Source organism: Triturus cristatus, chromosome 6, assembly GCF_964204655.1.
Source record: "Triturus cristatus chromosome 6, aTriCri1.1, whole genome shotgun sequence".
In the NCBI taxonomy this organism is placed as follows: Eukaryota; Metazoa; Chordata; class Amphibia; order Caudata; family Salamandridae; genus Triturus; species Triturus cristatus.
In genome coordinates, this window is record NC_140589.1 from 1,038,845,030 (window position 1) to 1,038,862,190 (window position 17,161).

Sequence of the window (17,161 nt, forward strand, 5' to 3'; positions counted from 1 at the left end):
CTTGATATTTTGGTCCTCAACAGTTTTAACACGCTATTCTATCCACACAATATTTATGTTACCGATATTCTGCCAGTGGTCCCTGTCTCAAGCTTCAGAACCATTTGGAAGTGGTTCTTCTTTCAAGGGTCCTCCTCAGGCTGCTCTCCACGCACAAGATTTGTGTAGAGTGATACTTTACACAGTTAGTAGCTTAGGTAATTTCTCCAAATGGGAGCACCTAAAACACAGGCCCAATGACATGTGAGGTCTCTGCACCTGACTGTCCCCCCAATTGAAGTAGTAATCAGGAACAGACAAAAAAAAGGGCAGGCCCAGCCTAAAAACTTCCTCACATCACATAACAAAACCGCAGTCTCTCCTCTCATCCCTACTATCAATCATATGGCAGTGCTCATCAGAGCTAATGAGCAGCCCCTTGCTTTCAAAGGTCTCATGGAACTTATAAAGGTGGTAGATGAAAACATTTCCCCATCCTCCTCACTTCACTGTCTGGATCTCCTCCTTCCAGCCATAAGAATGAAGGCAGTACATTTCCACTGTGCAGGAGCAGTCCTCACCCCCCATCTTGTGCTGTGCTTGGCCAGGAGCACCCAAAATGGGTCCCTCATGCTCCGATACACAGGCTCACTCACACATACACAGCCTTATACTACACATGCTACATGCACTACACATAAGAATACACTCAACATACAGAGGGGATGCCGGCACTGGGTTCTGGGCACATGCATAACAGCAAAACGTTACTCAGTAGATCTCAATCCCAGTGATACAGGTATAAAGGTCTGGACACCCTCTCATTAAAAAAAAAGACTCTTGTGCCAGCACTGCTTTAAGCTCTATTCCTAGAACAGGGACAGTAGTTCTATTCATAATAATAAAGGCAGAATTGGTGCGCAACTCCAGGTCGCCAGGTTAAGAACCTCACATATCCAGGGACAGGCCTATGCTTCTGCGCACACTCTTAGATTAGTGTAATGCCAGGGACAAAATAAGTGTCAGGAGACCAGATATGCATGTCGTCAGGCTCTCAGGTAAGGAAACATGCCTACATTCCCTGCAGGGGAATTCCTGTCCGAATACTGGTGGCTATTCCATGAAAGACGGTCATTTAAATCACCACAGTCTTTAATGCCCCGGTTACTTACCGGTAATCTTCATTACTCCGAATCCTTGTCTTCCTCGCCACAGTAATCACTAATGAGCCTTCGGCTCCCACAGAAACTCCAAGTATAAATTCACAGTCTAGTCTCCCTCTCCCTCCAATATGGCCCCCGACTACACAGCCAATCCCATAAAGGGACACATAAATCACCAGTACGACCAGAGAACCAAGCCGCAGACATAAAGCCAAGAAGAGGGCCAGGAGGGAAAGGGAAACTATACTGTGGCGAGGAAGACAAGGACTCGGAGTAATGAAGATTACCGGTAAGTAACCGGGGCATTACCTCCTCGTCCGTCTTCCTCGCCACAGTAATCACTAATGAGCCGATACCAAAGAATATCAGCTTCATGTAATAACAGAGTCCACCAGTAAATGTCAGCAGCAAAGCAAAACTTTATTACAAAAACAGGAAGAGACACATAGAACCTCCAACCTATGGGACCCCGGAACTCAGCACAGAAGAGGCAAAGGCAACCGACGCACCCCCCCCCCCAATTTGAAGACGGTAGTGCGACATGAAGGTATGAGGGGAAGACCAAGTGGCAGCATGGCAAATATCCTCCATGGACAACCCCTTGAAAGCGGCCCTGGAGACAGCAACCGAACGAGTGGAACGCCCCTGAACAGGAAGAGAAGGAGCCAAGGAAGAAGAACCGTAAGCCAACAAAATAACGTCCTTAATCCAACGACTGAGAGTGGACAGGGAAGGACGCAAACCCCTACGGGACAATCCAAAATTCACAAATAAATTGTCCACTTTGCAAAAAGAAGAAGTCCTATCCAGGTAAATTAACAAGGCGTGCCGAACATCCAGAAGATGTAGCAAAGACTCATCCACAGACGAAGGATCAGGACAAAGAACCGGAAGAATAACCTCCGCGGAACGATGAAAAAAACGAATTCACCTTAGGAACAAAAGTGGGCTGAGGACGCAACACAACATGATCCTCCAGAACACATAAAAAAGGAGCAGACCGCAGGAAAGCCCCCAGCTCCCCAATTCTCCTGGCAGAAGCAATAGCCACAAGAAAGACGACCTTAAGAGTCAAGAACTTGAGGTCAACCGACTCCAAAGGCTCAAAAGGACCCAACTGCAGAGCACGCAGAACCAGGGGAAGATCCCAAGGAGGAGAAGACAGAACAGGACGGGGACGCTGAAAGGCCAGAGACTTCAACAGCCTGGACACCAACGGCACCACAGAAAGCAACGGAAGAGCATGAAATGCCCGAATAGCAGCCCACTGCGCACGAAGAGTAGAGATGGCCAACCCTAAATCGAAACCCTCATGCAGAAAGTGAAGAACGCGGGCAGGATCCAAATCAGATAGAGACAGATCGTGCCGCACACACCAGGCAGCAAAGTGGTCCCAGTGTTTGGTGTAGGAACGCAAAGTAGACGGACGCCTGGATCGCTGAATAACATCAGCAACCACCGCCGAACACCCACCTTGAATCAGGGATTCCCTCTCAAGAGCCAGGCCCGCAGACCCAAGGACCGGAACACCGAAAGAGGTAGAGGAGACCCCATCAGAGGAAAGGGATCGAAGGGCAACAGCCACACCGAGCCCACCGCCAACTCCAACAAGAAACCATGGGCGGCGACGCCAACCTGGCAAAATCAGAAGAACAAGGGACCCCTCCCTCTTGATCTTCTGCAACACAACTGGGATTAGGGGAACAGGAGGGAACGCATACAAAAGGCCTTTCGGCCACAGGAAGGACAGAGCATCCACCCTCCACGCCTCCGTACACGGCATAATTGTGCAAAAGCAATGGATCTTCACATTGAATTTGGAAGCAAACAGGTCCACAATCGGAGACCCAAACCTCCTCCGCAAAACCCTGAACATCTGGGGCGTCCGGGACAAGGAACCCATGGACGGAAAGACCCTGCTCAGGCAGTCCGCAACCACGTTCTCCTGACCCGGAAGTTAAACAGCCGACAGTGAGGCCAGGTGCAACTCCCCCCAAGAACAAATCTGCAAACAGAGGGAACTAGGGAAGGAACCCGGCAGCCCCCTTGATGGTTGATATATGCCATGACCACCTGATTATCCATCCGGACCTGAACATGATGACCCAAGAGAAGGTCCGAAAAGGCCAACAGACCCAACTGGACAGCTTTCAGCTCTCTGTAATTTGATGAACAAGACCTCACAATCGGATCCCAAAGACCCTGAGCCGAAGAGTCCCCCAGAGTAGCACCCCATCCCAAAAGGCTGGCATCTGTAGTGAGGACCCGAGAAGGAATCACAAGAAAAGGACAACCCCGGGAGAGATGTACCACGTCCAACCACCACTCCAGGGCCACCCGAACCCCCATAGACACAGGAATCAAGAGATCGAGATCCTGAGAACAAGGGTCCCAATGCCGCAAAATGTGGGAAACCACTGGGTACATGTGAAGGCGAGCCCAAAGAACCACAGACAGGGAAGCGGACATGAGACCCTGAACCCTCAACCAAAGTCTTGCAGGCTGGGAAGGACGTGACAGCAGGGATTGGACAGCACACAGAACGGATTCCATCCGAGCAGGAGGCAGGAACACAGAGCCCAATAGAGTCTTGAAACGAGCCCCTATGAAAGTCAGATCCTACGCAGGAACCAGGGATGACTTCCCCACATTCACCAGGAAGCCGTGCTGTTCCAGGACCTGGCAAACCCTCTGGACATGGACCACCGCCTTAGAAAGAGAAGAAGCAGAAATCAATAAATCATCCAGGTAGGGAAACACCTGAATTCCTTCCCCATGCAAATGACCAATGACAGGGGCCAAAACCTTCGTAAACACCCTGGGAGCAGAGCAGAGACCAAAAGGCAATACCTGAAATTGGAAGTGTCGACCCAGGACACAGAACAGCAGGAAACGCTGACTGGCGGGGTGCACCGGCACATGGAGATAGGCGTCCTGGAGATCGATTGACGCGAGAAAGTCCCCCCGAGAAACCAGAGGGAGGATCAACTTCAGAGACATCATTTTGAAAGTCTGAGGAGGAACGAACCCATTCAGCCATTTGAGGTCCAGGACAGGCCGCAGATCCCCGTGCGCTTGGACACAAGGAACAGGATGGAGTACACCCCTAACCCCAGCTGAGCCTCCGGAACTGGAATCACAGCACCTTTTGCCAGAAGAGCCTCTATACCGGCCAAAAGCACCGCCTTCTTGTGAGTCAACCTGGGGCAGGGAGTGGACCTGAAATAGTCTGGAGGAACCCGGTAGAACCCAAGGCGAAAACCCTCGGAAACCACCTGAAGGACCCACCGATCTGACACAGTCAATCTCCAGGATTCCAGGAAGAAACGCAGCCGACCCCCAACCGGACCCTTCCCCAGGGACACAGAGTCATGACTTCGAGGGAGCAGAAGCGGAGGAGTGAACATTGGAGAACCGGGACTTATCAGAGGTAGGGGCACCCCAGCCACACCCCCTACCACGAAAGGGCTGGTGAACACGGCCACTACGAGAAGGCCCAAAGGCACGGGTAGCACCAAAAGAACGGAAACGACCAGTCCGATCCCGAGCCAGTAGTTTCCTATCCTCCGCAGTCTTCTTGACCATATCCTCCAAAGGAGGACCAAAAAGTTTGACACCAGTAAAAGAAATCTTCATAAGTAAAGATTTCTGGGCAGCATCAGCCTTCCAGGAGCATAGCCACAACTGGCGCCTAGCCGCCACTGAAGAACCAGCCGCAGAAGCAGCCGCACCCAAGGCATCAAAGGAGACGTCCGAAAGGAGACGAACCTGTTGCTCCATCATGGCCAACGTAGAAGAGACATCCTCGCCCTGGTCCAACAGTTCAGCCAAGGACTGAAAATCCTTCAGCAAGGACTGAATGGTATAAGAGGAATAAGTGGCAGCCCTGATGGAAAAATTGGCAGCAGAAAAAGTGCGCTTCACCGCCCCATCCACCTTCCGATCCACAGGATCCGCCGGGGAGGAATCTTCGGAGACCACAGACCCTTGAGAGGACATCGCCGCCATCAAAGAATCAACCTTGACAGAGGAAGGATACTTGGAAGAAAAATCCTGCAAAGGGTAACGTTTCGCCAAGTAGCACGGGAAAGCCCCTTTATCAACATCCTTCCACTCATTCTCCAACACTTTCACCACAGAAGAATGCAACGGCAGATTATCAGGATCCGAACGCTGATACTGCGCAAAAAAATCATCCTCCATCGGAGCAACCGAATCAGGAAACAATAAGTTGGCGCGAATGTGCCCCAGTATGTCCTTAAGATCAGTACCCTGCACAAAGCGACCACGAACCTCCACATCCTCCTCAGCGTCAGAACCAACTTGGGAGGCAGGATCCGACCTGAGCTTCTTAGAAGGAGGCGCAGCCAACTTGCCACGCAAGGCAGAAGACACAGCTGAATCAATCATCTGTTGGAGTACAGATAGCAAAGGCAAAGCATCCTGAGACCCAGAAGCGACAGCCCCAAGGTCAGGAGCAACGGTCTCCTCAGCAATCTCCATCACACACGAAACGAAATGCAGCCAAGAAAAAAACACGCAGCAGCCACAACAACAATAAACGGCCCCTTAAATGGCCATCAGGCGCAAATAATCAGCACGACACGCCCCCAGCAATCAAAATAAAAAAGAGCCGGAAGCCCGCGCCCCCAACGCATCAAAATCGCCACTGAAGAACGTGCAAGACTCAAACCAATCACCCAGATGACTGCCGAGGAAATGCCTGACCAAAGTAAGCAAAAAGCGTGTGTATAATAGAGCGTTGACCGCAGAAGTCCGCTAAAGCAGGACGCGCGGTCAGCAGAAGCTTAAATCGCGGCTCCCAAGTCAGCTTAGGCATGACAGAGACGCGCATGGAAAGAAACGAGGCGGGACACCAAACGACCCGACCTCCGCCACGCCGGTGCCCCTGAAAGCCGAAACCGGAGAGGCACGTAGGAGAGGGGGACATAAAGACCAAAAACAAACCATTACATGCCCCCCCCTCCAAACGATCACGGGGCCCCCGAGTCCGCTAAAGCAGGACCGCCGCCCCACACTCACCTGACTAGCAGGAATCACAGCACTCGGAGCAGTGCAGAAACAAAAAAACAGGTCGTACTGGTGATTTATGTGTCCCTTTATGGGATTGGCTGTGTAGTCGGGGGCCATATTGGAGGGAGAGGGAGACTAGACTGTGAATTTATACTTGGAGTTTCTGTGGGAGCCAAAGGCTCATTAGTGATTACTGTGGCGAGGAAGACGGACGAGGAGGTAATGAAATACCATACAAGTGTCTCTGACAAATATGGGAGAAAACTCTCCGCATATCTGGGACTCTTATCATGTATGATATTAGAAATTTTCCCACACCTGGGGAGCACATTTGCAGTTCTCATGTGTGGTCGCTGCAAGTCTACCATTCCACTGAGACATGGTGGTATTGTCACTACATAGTTATTCCCCTAGGCGGTCCCCGTCACTATTGCCGCAGAAGGAGCCTTAAGGAGGATCTCACCTGCTGCTCTAGTGACAGCTCCTCCCCGCAGACATTCCCAAGATGAAAACTCTCCTGCTCCCATCCCTACCCTCAAGGCCACGCCCACATCCTGTGGCACATAACCCCTGACCTTACTTTCCAACATCCTGTACCACAAATCACAATAAACTGAAAACAGGGAGGGAGGGATGGGAACCAGGACTTTGATGGGGAGGTCTAAGACTCGGAGTAATGAATATTACCGGTAAGGGTAATTAACCGGTCATCACCTGCTGCTCTCATGACATTCAGCAAATAGCGTCGATCTTCCTCTGCTAGCGTGGCCTCTACCACTGGCGAATTGATCGTGTGCCTGAAAAAGAAAGGCCCTGAGTCTCGTAAAGCTAAAGGAGCTGTTTTCCAGCGCCTGCAAGCGCAAACTACACCTTATAGAACATGTACATTATCTCCGAAGATGCAAGGGGTTAGTCCCATTGTGTCAGCTCCAGAGATGTTTACATGTATGATACCTCACCGTGTACGTCAGTGAGCTCAATATGGAAGGTGGCCTAGAAAAGAACAACTTTAGATCATTCTTTTTCGGTCTGTGACATTTTTCGGCCGTGAACGATTCTGCGATTCACCTTTTTGAAATGAATAATGCTCACAGCTATCAAAGAGAATGCCATCAAAATGCAAATTGGTCCCCGGATTTGAGAGAAAGGAGGGGCACGGTTTCAGAAAGACAGAGCAATCACGGTGCGGCTGACAGAAAGGCGCAGAATGAATGTGTTTGAAGTTGTGGTTTGTGCTGAGCAGGGGAGAGACCTTTTTTCAACATTGTCACGAACAAAGAGCCATCCGCAGCCCGGTGGCGTTGGTTTCTTTAAAGCGGCCAACACAAAGAGCGGATAAAAGACGCGCTACATGTCATTGAACAGAAGTGTAATTTCAAAGAAGAGAATGTATGCAGTTATTGTGCACAGGAGTACTAGCAATGCCGCTTTGTAGAAAGACTGCGCCATTTCAGATGAAGGAAGTTCACCTCAGCTCTCGCGCGTTCTCTCTTGCAACAGACGTAACTGGCCATCAGACTGCAGTGCAATGGGCTTTCATTACACGTTCTCATTTAAATCAGTAGTTAATTGTCAAGGTTAACGGGAAATAAAAATAACTATTCCCAGCTACAAGAAAACATTTTATTGACATTGAAAGTAATACAGCTCTGGGCAGCAGGCACATAAAAAGTCATATACATATGATTGCAAAAAATAATTAAAGACATGAGGTGGGAAATACGACTGTTGTTTTTAAAACACAAGCAATGGCAGAAGAAATAGGTATGAGTGATGGGTCCATTTTGTTCTTGGTTATTTGTACAAACGTTTTCACCATGCGGCACTGTGATACACCTTGAATGACGAGCACCAATCCACATAGGGGGCGTGGTGCCTTTAGTGGCAGCAAGGGGCCGAACCAGGTTAGGAACTCTTCCGGATTAAGTTACCCGGAAGAGTTTTGATCGTCATGGACCCAGGAAGTGCGTCACGGGCAGGAAACTGGCGGGGGTTTAAGAACCCAGGGGCAGGGTTGAACCCCCTCTTTGTCCTCTCTCCTCACGGTCGGCGACATCGGGGCATCGCGAAGTTACCCGGGAAGCGGTCGTGGTGCAGCACTGCGCTAAAGCATCTCCCGCCGTCAGGATGGTGGCCGCCAAGGAGACGACAAAGTCCCTTGAGTATCAATTCGAGACTCCAACTGGTAATGAAAAGTGGCAAGTGTGTGCTGGGATACAAACAAACGCTGAAAATGATTGGCCAGGGGAAAGCCAAACTGGTTATCCTTGCCAACAACTGCCCTGCTCTGAGGAAGTCTGAGATCGAGTATTATGCCATGTTGGCAAAGACTGGTGTGCATCACTACAGTGGGGACGACATTGAACTGGGCACAGCTTGTGGAAAATACTACAGAGTATGCACATTGGCAATCATTGATCCAGGTGATTCCGATATCATTAGAAGTGTGCCAGAGCAGACTGGCGAGAAGTAAATCCTGTGCGACTTTTGTTCTAAATAAAACTGGTTTCAGTGTTCAACAGCACAGCTTACTTTTCTCAGGGATAGCATCTGAGACTGTTTAAATTGCTTTAAAACAAATTGTGAACTGCAGCTCCCAATTACTTCTATGCGTGCCTTCTTTTTCTGGGGTTTTAAAGTTTGCTTGTCCGATTTTCGTTTGCTTTTAGTACAGATTAGGCCTGGGCGGTAAATTTCGTTCCGTTCGCAGAATTTGTGATATTTTGACATTTTCCCGTTCCGCGGAGAGCGCAAAAATGTCAAAACTTTCGCAACCTGCCGCAAAACTGAAGTATTTTTCTTGTTCGCGCTTTAAAAATGCATTATCGCGCGCGTGGTCGCGACTTACCGGGTCCCTGCATTCGCCGACGAGTTTTCCTATCTGTTCGCGCATGCCACAAGATGTTGGATTGTTGGCAGCCAGTCGCGCTATCCCGCGGGAGTTTGCGATCGCGAACAAGTCATTGCGATCGCGAACAGGAAATAAGCATCGCGAGCAAGATGGCCGCGCCCATTAGCGACCGCATGGGCAAGTTGGAGATATATTTCCCCGCAAGCACGCAAAAACACATCGCGAACGGGAGGGAAAAGCAATCTCCACATCTTCGCGAAAGTTTCGCATGCTCGCGGAGATTTTGTGCAATTTCGCGATAATTTGCGAAACTCAATTTCGCAAATTCCGCCCACCCTTAGTACAGATAACACTAAGAAAGACAAGCATTGGCAAATCCACTAGGTCAGGTGCTGGCTGCCAGCTGCTTGGCTTTGTCAATGTTTTGTTTTGTTTCTGGTTGTTGTAAAACATTATTGCTGAGGGCGTGGCAGGGCTCTCACCCATTTAAAAAAAATAAACATTTTCTAACAGAAGATTTCTTTTGGCATCAAAAAGCTTGCTTTGCCATAGCAGTCCCTGGCTCTGAATTACTTAACTCCTTCGTGTGTGGATGTGCTTCTTGAAAGTAAGCACAATGCCTTCACTCGCTAAAAAGTTAGCCAATGGCTGAAGAAGGCTGATCCATTGCCTCATGCTATGAAGTGGGTGGAAGAAAACTGTGAAGGAAACAACAGTCCAATGGATGAAGAAGACATTCTGAAAGCCCCAATAAGAAAGTATAGCACCAGGAAGAGGAGGGCCATCCCATTGTTTTTCATTTTTTCTGTGGGCCTGTTGCCAGAACGTCGTGGGGCCAACCACCAGGCCACTGAGGAACTGTTTCAAATGTGGCCAGGCTGGTAGGGAAGAATATTTTCCTGGTGTGTGGGTGATAACCTGAGGGGACCATTGGACTGGCTCCCAGCAGGCGACAAGGAGGGGCAGTGGCCAGTCAACTATTATCGCTCTACTCAGGGCCGTTTTGTTAGTGCCCGCACCAAAGTACTGCCATATTTGTTACTGGTGATTGGTCAGGGTGGACTAGTTTGGACACGAGAGTGAGTGGGGGAGGGGGATTGTGTTACAGCTGGGTTTGATCTGTTTTGGCTTATCTAACACAGGGGTCCCCCCGGGGCCCAGTTAGTGTTTGGAGGCTGTATTCAGTAGGGTCTGTGCTGTATTAATCATGGGGAAGAGGAAAGCTCCTGTGATTAAGGCATCATTGCTGCCCCCTGCATCAGTTTTCGCTACCATTGAAGGTTTTCTAACTCAGGCAGTATCAGTGGTGAAAGAAATTGAGTTAGCAGAATGGAGATTATCACTATCTAAGGGAAGCCCGCCTCAGTCCTCACTTGGGCCTCCTTCACCCTCTAAGGTTCCCTCGAGGGTGAAAGAGATGGTTGTCACGGGGGTCTGGAGCCTGGTGAGGGAGTTGGAGAGGAATGGGGGAGGGGCTACTGGAAGCTAGAAGGTTGTCATCTGAGGGGGACTTAGAGGCTCCATCCTCGGACTCAGTTTCTCCTTGTCCCATCAGTCCAAGCCGTAAACTAAGGAAACAGCGGGCACATGCAGAGTCACAGAGCCCTGGGTCCCACGTAGCCTCCCTGTTCAACTCTTATTTACCTCAACTTAGACGGGTGGACCCACTTAGTAAGCATCTAAAGTTTGAGCTTAAAGTGATCTTAAACACCAAATTTGAACAGATGATGTCTAGTTTACATGCCATCGAGACCAAAGTGCCCAAAATTCTGGCTCAACATAATGAAGGGAGGGACAAGCAGCCAATTCCCTTGGAGTCCGTTGCTTTTAGGGCTCGTGCTGCGGTAGGCAGTACCCCTTCTACTCATGGTGTATCTGGTAACACACCTGGTTCTGCCAGGCCCAGAAGGGATCCCAAGGACGTACTCAGACAGCCTCAGACCTTCCCCGAAAAAAGCTGCCCCTACAATAGAGAGCCATTAAAGAACCATAGCCTCATCCTGTTTATCAAGCACTGGGGATATACTTAGTTTGACCCCTAAGGCTAATCCTTATTTTGTGGTCTTAGAGAATGTCCCATCCCGATCAAACCCTGCACCAGAGTCCTTCCAGGAGTTAAAATATAAGGTAGTGCATTATCTACATCTGCACGCCCACATAGGAATTGCTGACTCTATTATCATGGTTCGCAGAGTTAGCTGGGTGGGTATGGATGAGATATGTTGGGCATGGGACAGTATGGTGGCAAACTTCAGTAAACCCTCGATTGTGGCCCATGTTCTGGCTATTTTAGTCTTCTCTAGGCCTCCATGGCATGGCATTTTAGACCACCCTTTGCTTTTTTAAATAAACCAAAGAAGGATTGACACGAGTAAGGGCATCAAGGCTGGCAAACACAGGGCCAGTATGGCAGTACCTGCCAGCATATCGGGCAGCCCCACAGCTGAAAGTTTCAATCGATTTGCTCCCTTGAGTAGCCTTGAGACGTGCGATTGACTTGGAACTACCAACATATCTTCCTTACCCCCCTTGTGTGTTAATCTATTAGAAGTTGCCCCCAGCCTCCCAAGCCCCCCCTTTCAACCCTCAAGTCCACCATTTCACCTCTGGTCACCTCAACTGCAAATCCAAAGGAATCAATGGTAGTGTCTTAGAACATTGCAGGGCTTTCAAGCAAGTTCACAGAACCAAATTGGATGGAGTTGTGAAATCCTTTCAGATTATTTGCCTGCAGTAAACTTGAAAGGTGAAAAAAGACTTTTTTTTTGGAGGGTTACAAGACATAGTTCACACCAGCAGTGCCCTCAGTGGCAGAAAGGGCAAGCAGGGGTAGGATCATCTTTGTGTCAGTGGAGTAGAGCAGTTATGTGTCAGCCTGTTGTGGGACATGACATTGTTACAGGGGCTAATATTATCTTTACCAGGCTCGTCCCCCATTCTACTAGTGAAATTTTGCAATGACAGGTGTGGGTTTGATGGGTTATCTAGCATTCAAAGTCTCTCCTTGGACTCTCGGTTAGAACACAGGATGGGGGTAAGACAGGAGGTGATAATGTTGGTAGGGGATTTTAACTGCTATATGTGTGATTGCCCCCTTTCGAGTGATGGTTCTACAGCCCAGGTGAATGGTCATAGAAGGACTCCACTTTATTCACTCCGAGAAATATATGGAGCTTGGTGCAATTTTTAAATCCCACCATCTTGTGTTTGCCCTCGTGAATTTGAGTGATTCTCCCAATTCTATTGTTGCTCCAACCTTTAACGGGAGAAACTGCACCTCGATTATTGATTTTATTTTTGCTTCTGGTCCCCTATTTTTGTGCATCTCCAAATTCAACATTATTCACAGCCCATTTAGTGATCATACTCCTTTGTTCGTAGAACTGGAGGGTTCTATAGACCACACTTGATCACGGTTGGGGGTCCTTAGAGGACTCTACCTTGTTGACTAAGGTAGCCGACTAACATGGTCGCAAGTGGAACCAGCCCAGATTGAAGCCTCCCTATTAACTAACAAGGCCCAAGAGATATCCATCTGTCTAGATGTAGACACCCCTGAGATGGATGTCTTGCAAACATTCGAGGAGATAGCCGGTACAGTTAAGGAAATACTGTCAGTTCCCTCGACCACCCCGGGGAGCAAGAGCCAAAATGGTTTGATAAGTCCTGCTCAAAGTGCCTCCGGTGGTTGAAGACAGCCTTGAAGCAGGTCTCTAGAGATAGGAGCCTTGTTGTAAACGCAAACACACCTTACAAGAACTATCCTGGGAGGAGCTAACCTGGGCTAGTAAGACAAGAGATAGCACTCTTTTTTGTAGGGTAGCAAATAGGCACTGTTTTGCAGAAGGCACAGCCCCTGTCTTATGCAACCACATTTTTGAGCAACAGTGGTTAGGCCATTTTGCAGAGGTCTACAACTATGGGGAGATGGCACCCAGAGGGAGCAGGTTCCTGTTGGTTTATACCTTGGAGGAAGTAACCAAGGGCTTAAACACACTAACCAGGAATAAGACTTAGGGTCCTGATGGGATTCCACTGGATCTGTTGAGGATGTATGATGAGCTCTGGGGCCTTCTCTTGATGCAGTACTTGAATGCAACAGTTCGACGCGGGGTGCTGGCCTCTTGGTCAATGGCAGTGATCGTACCTGTGTTCAAGAATGGTGACAAGGATAACCCCCTATGCTACTGCTCTATTTCATTGATCAATGTGGTGGTGAAGGTACTCAATAGGCTGATGGCTTGGTGGAATGCTAATGATATTCTTACCGACGTCCAATATGACTTTCGGCCAAGCAGATCAACGCCTGACCAATACCTGAACCTCTAACTAATTGTAAATACATATACAGTAGCTCACTCGGAATCCCTCCATTTGGCATTTATGGACCTCACATCGACATTTGACAGGGTAAATCGTGCTAAATGTTGGGCCTTGCTGCTTGAATATGACACGATATTTCGCATGCCATTACTTCGCATGCCATTACTACGTGGTTATTACTTAGCAATAACCGTTACTACGCAAGTTTTTACTTCGCATACCATTACATTGAAAGTGTTAATGTGTACAAAGTAAAAACTTGCCTAGTAATAAAAATGGTATGCGGAATAACGTGTCATATTACAAAAAGACATTTAACCACTTTTTTAAAATGTTTAAAACACAACAGTACTTTAAATAATACATAGAAATACACTACCCTACACATCTAAAAATGGAAAACACTACCAAACAATCAAACACTACACTACCCTAAATTACTGAAACACCACTACACTACCCTTAACCCTAAATCACTACCCCCTGCACAAGCATACGCATTCCCCAACTCCAGTCCCTACACTCATTCACTACCCATCACAACCGCGACACTACACTAAACACTAAAACAGTAACCTACACTACACTAACACCACAACACTACCCTAAACCCTAAAACACTACCCCCAGCACGACCCTGCCCCTACCCCCAGTCCTATCCCTACTCCCAAACACTACCCTCCACCACCCCCAACACTACCCTAAACCCTAAACTACTTCCCTACTCTACACAACACCACAACACTACCCTAAAACCTAAAACACTACCCCCTGCACAACCCTCCCATGACCCCCAGTCCTGTCCCTACACCGAAACACTACCCTGCACAACACCCCAACACTACCCTAAACCCTAAAACATTACCCTACACTACACAAACACCACAACACTACACTAAACCCTAAAACACTGCCCCCTGTACAACCCTCTCACGACCCCAGTCCTGTCCCTACACTCAAACACTACCCTGCATGACCCCCCCGACACTACCCTAAAGCCTAATACACTACCCTACACTGCACAAACTTCACATCACACCACTACGCTAAACCCTAAAACACAACCCCCTGCACGAACCTCACCCTTCCCCCAGTCCGCTCCCTACACTACAACACTACCCTGTACGACACCCCAACACTACCCTAAACCCTAATACACTACTCTACACTACACAAACACCACAACACTAAACCCTAAAACACTACCCCCAGCACGACCCTCCTCCTACCCCCAGTCCTGTCCCTACACCCAAACACTCCTCTGCACTACCCCCCCGACACTACCCTACATCCCAAAACACTACCCTACACTACACTAACACCACAACACTACCCTAAACCCCAAAACACTACTCCTCAAACACAACACTAACCTTAATCCTGAAAGACTACCCCCTGCACAACCCTCCCCTACCCTAAACCCTTAAAAACAGACTCTCTTACCTCTCTCTCCTCGTGTCCTCTGTTCTCTTTCCTGCGTGCGTCGTAAGGGCGGTGATCGTTGCACGTCGTTGTGAGGAAACGCCTCAGTTTCCTCACAACGATGTGGTTCGCATTACAACGCATGCGTTGTAATAACATGCGTAGAAATGGCTACGCGTTATCACAGCGCATGCATTGTAACTCTTGCGTAGTAATGGTATGTGGTGTAATGACCGCGTACAAATGAATGTTTACCTTGCTGCTTGAGTTTGGGATGGAGGTTGATATAGTGGCTTTGCTGGCAGATTTGCACTCTGATACCTCGGCCTCCTGTGTGCTTTTTTGCACAGTGCTGTGCACACTTGGCCCTTTTCAACTAGCAAGGGGTTGTGGCAGGGTTGCATCCTTGCTCCATTTTTGTTCACCTTATATGTAAATGGGCTTAAGCAAGCCCTTCTACTGGATCAGGCTGATTGATCCAGGGTAGGTTCAAGGTCGTTATTGATGTTGTTATACGCCGGCCATGGGGGTCCTCATGGCCCGCATGGCCCGCGGCTTGCAGCTTCTCCTGGACAAATTTGTTACCTTCATGGGTAGCCTGGATCTGGCTGTAAACTTCACTAAATCCTATGTCATAGTAGTGGGTCCATACTCTACTAGCTCAAAGACCTTCAAGGTGGGGCATCATACCCTGGACTAAAGCTCAGCCTTTCACTGTTTAAGGCTGCTATTGGATGTCAAGAACAAATGGCAGCCTCTGTTGGAAGGGAAGAGAGCTGAGCTCATTAAAACTACTGGGACTGAGGCTAGCTTCGCTCGTAGATTGGGTTCATGGTCACCGCAAGTCCTGCTTAAGATTTATAATTCTAAGTGTGTGTTCTTGACCCGGTATGGTAGTGAGGTTTGGGGGTCCGGGAAGACTAACATAATTCAAGTGGCTAAAAACTATTTTTTAAGGCGACTAGTCCATGTTTTGCAATGTACACCTGCCTTCTCAGTGCATGCTGAAATTGGAATTAGGTGCCTTGCCAATACAGTTGCTCTTAGGGCCTCTTCTATACAGGATAAAGGTATGGACCACGGAGTATCTTACGCTCAATAGATTGATCCTCTCAGACTGTTTGTCCTTGGATGGCACACTCAGAATCCCCTGATTAGCCCCTGTTAAGGCTGCATTTGCTACACTTGGGAGGTTGGATGCCTTTTTGCCTCCTTGGTCTTTTGTGGCCCGAAATCAAATTTCCATAAAAGAGCTGTATTTTATGGCAACATCATCCTTCAGAGAAGGGGCTGAATTGATTAAATCCTTGGTGGCGGGACACATGCTCCTAAAGTCTGTCTAGGGTATGGAACACTATTTAGTCCAGGTGTCTAGTAGGTGAGGCTGGTTTCTTTTGGCCAGGTTCCATTTTAATCAACTACACCATCTCCTGGCCACCCCCTGTGGATGGGTCCCCTCTGGCAATTAACACCCTTCGGCTGAGACAATAGGTCTCTGCAGGATACCCTACATTTTGTGATGTTTGCAATTACTATAGATGGCCCAGAAATCAGTCCCTGATTCCATTGTTGAGGACACTGAACTTTACTCAAGTATGACCCGCTCTTTTGAACTTACAGCTGCTCCCGGATGAACATGTGTTATTTGCTATGGACAGTTTTTTATGTGCAGATCTGGCGTCCAAGCGCTCAACGCTAGATTGAGTCTCACATTAATGTTTTAGGTGTCTCTTTGTTTCAAGCTGTTTTTATCCTATCTGGTTCTAAAGCTGTATTTTATGTACATGTGTCATATTTGTGTTGCTTTATGGATATTTACTGTGTCTTTTATGGTTGCTTGTACAACCAAATAAAGATTTCACTACTACTAAACTACTTTGTGTGTGCATGTGCTTCTTGAAAGAGAGCACAATGCCTTCACTCACATTGAAGTTAGCCAACGGCTAAAGAAAGCTGATTTAATTGCCTCAAGTTGTATAATGAGTGGAAGAAAACTACTGTGAAGGAAACAACAGACAAATAGATGAAGAAGGCTCTGTGAAAGCCCTTATAAGTAAGCATATATCATATATGTAATTTTAGTAAAACCAAAAGGTCTTGGCTAACACAAGACCTTAAAAATAGCATATATGTGGTTTTGATTGCCTTCTTACAAGTTTGTAAACCTACATATTGGTGGTGTGTACTGTTCGACTCATGAGGTATTGAAAGTCCAGTGTTACAGCCGAGATTATGGTCTTAGACATGAATTGGTTCCACTTATTGGGGAACGATTGTCCCGAGAAGGAATATGGGAATCTTTACTGTGCAGCCTATAAAGCCGTTTATTAGACCGCATATTAAAAAAAAAAAAATGTGTGTAAAATAACCCCACACATTTTAGTTAACA

At 48.1% G+C, this 17,161-nt stretch overlaps 1 protein-coding gene and 1 pseudogene across 6 annotated transcripts in view; one reads left to right on the plus strand and one right to left on the minus strand.

Annotated features, from left to right (window-relative positions):
• The window catches only part of LAMA2 (laminin subunit alpha 2), a 3,129,796-nt gene that overhangs the window by 2,387,085 nt on the left and 725,550 nt on the right, over positions 1 to 17,161 (minus strand). The window lies entirely within an intron of this gene.
• LOC146820956 (large ribosomal subunit protein eL30 pseudogene) lies at positions 8,271 to 8,687 on the plus strand (annotated as a pseudogene).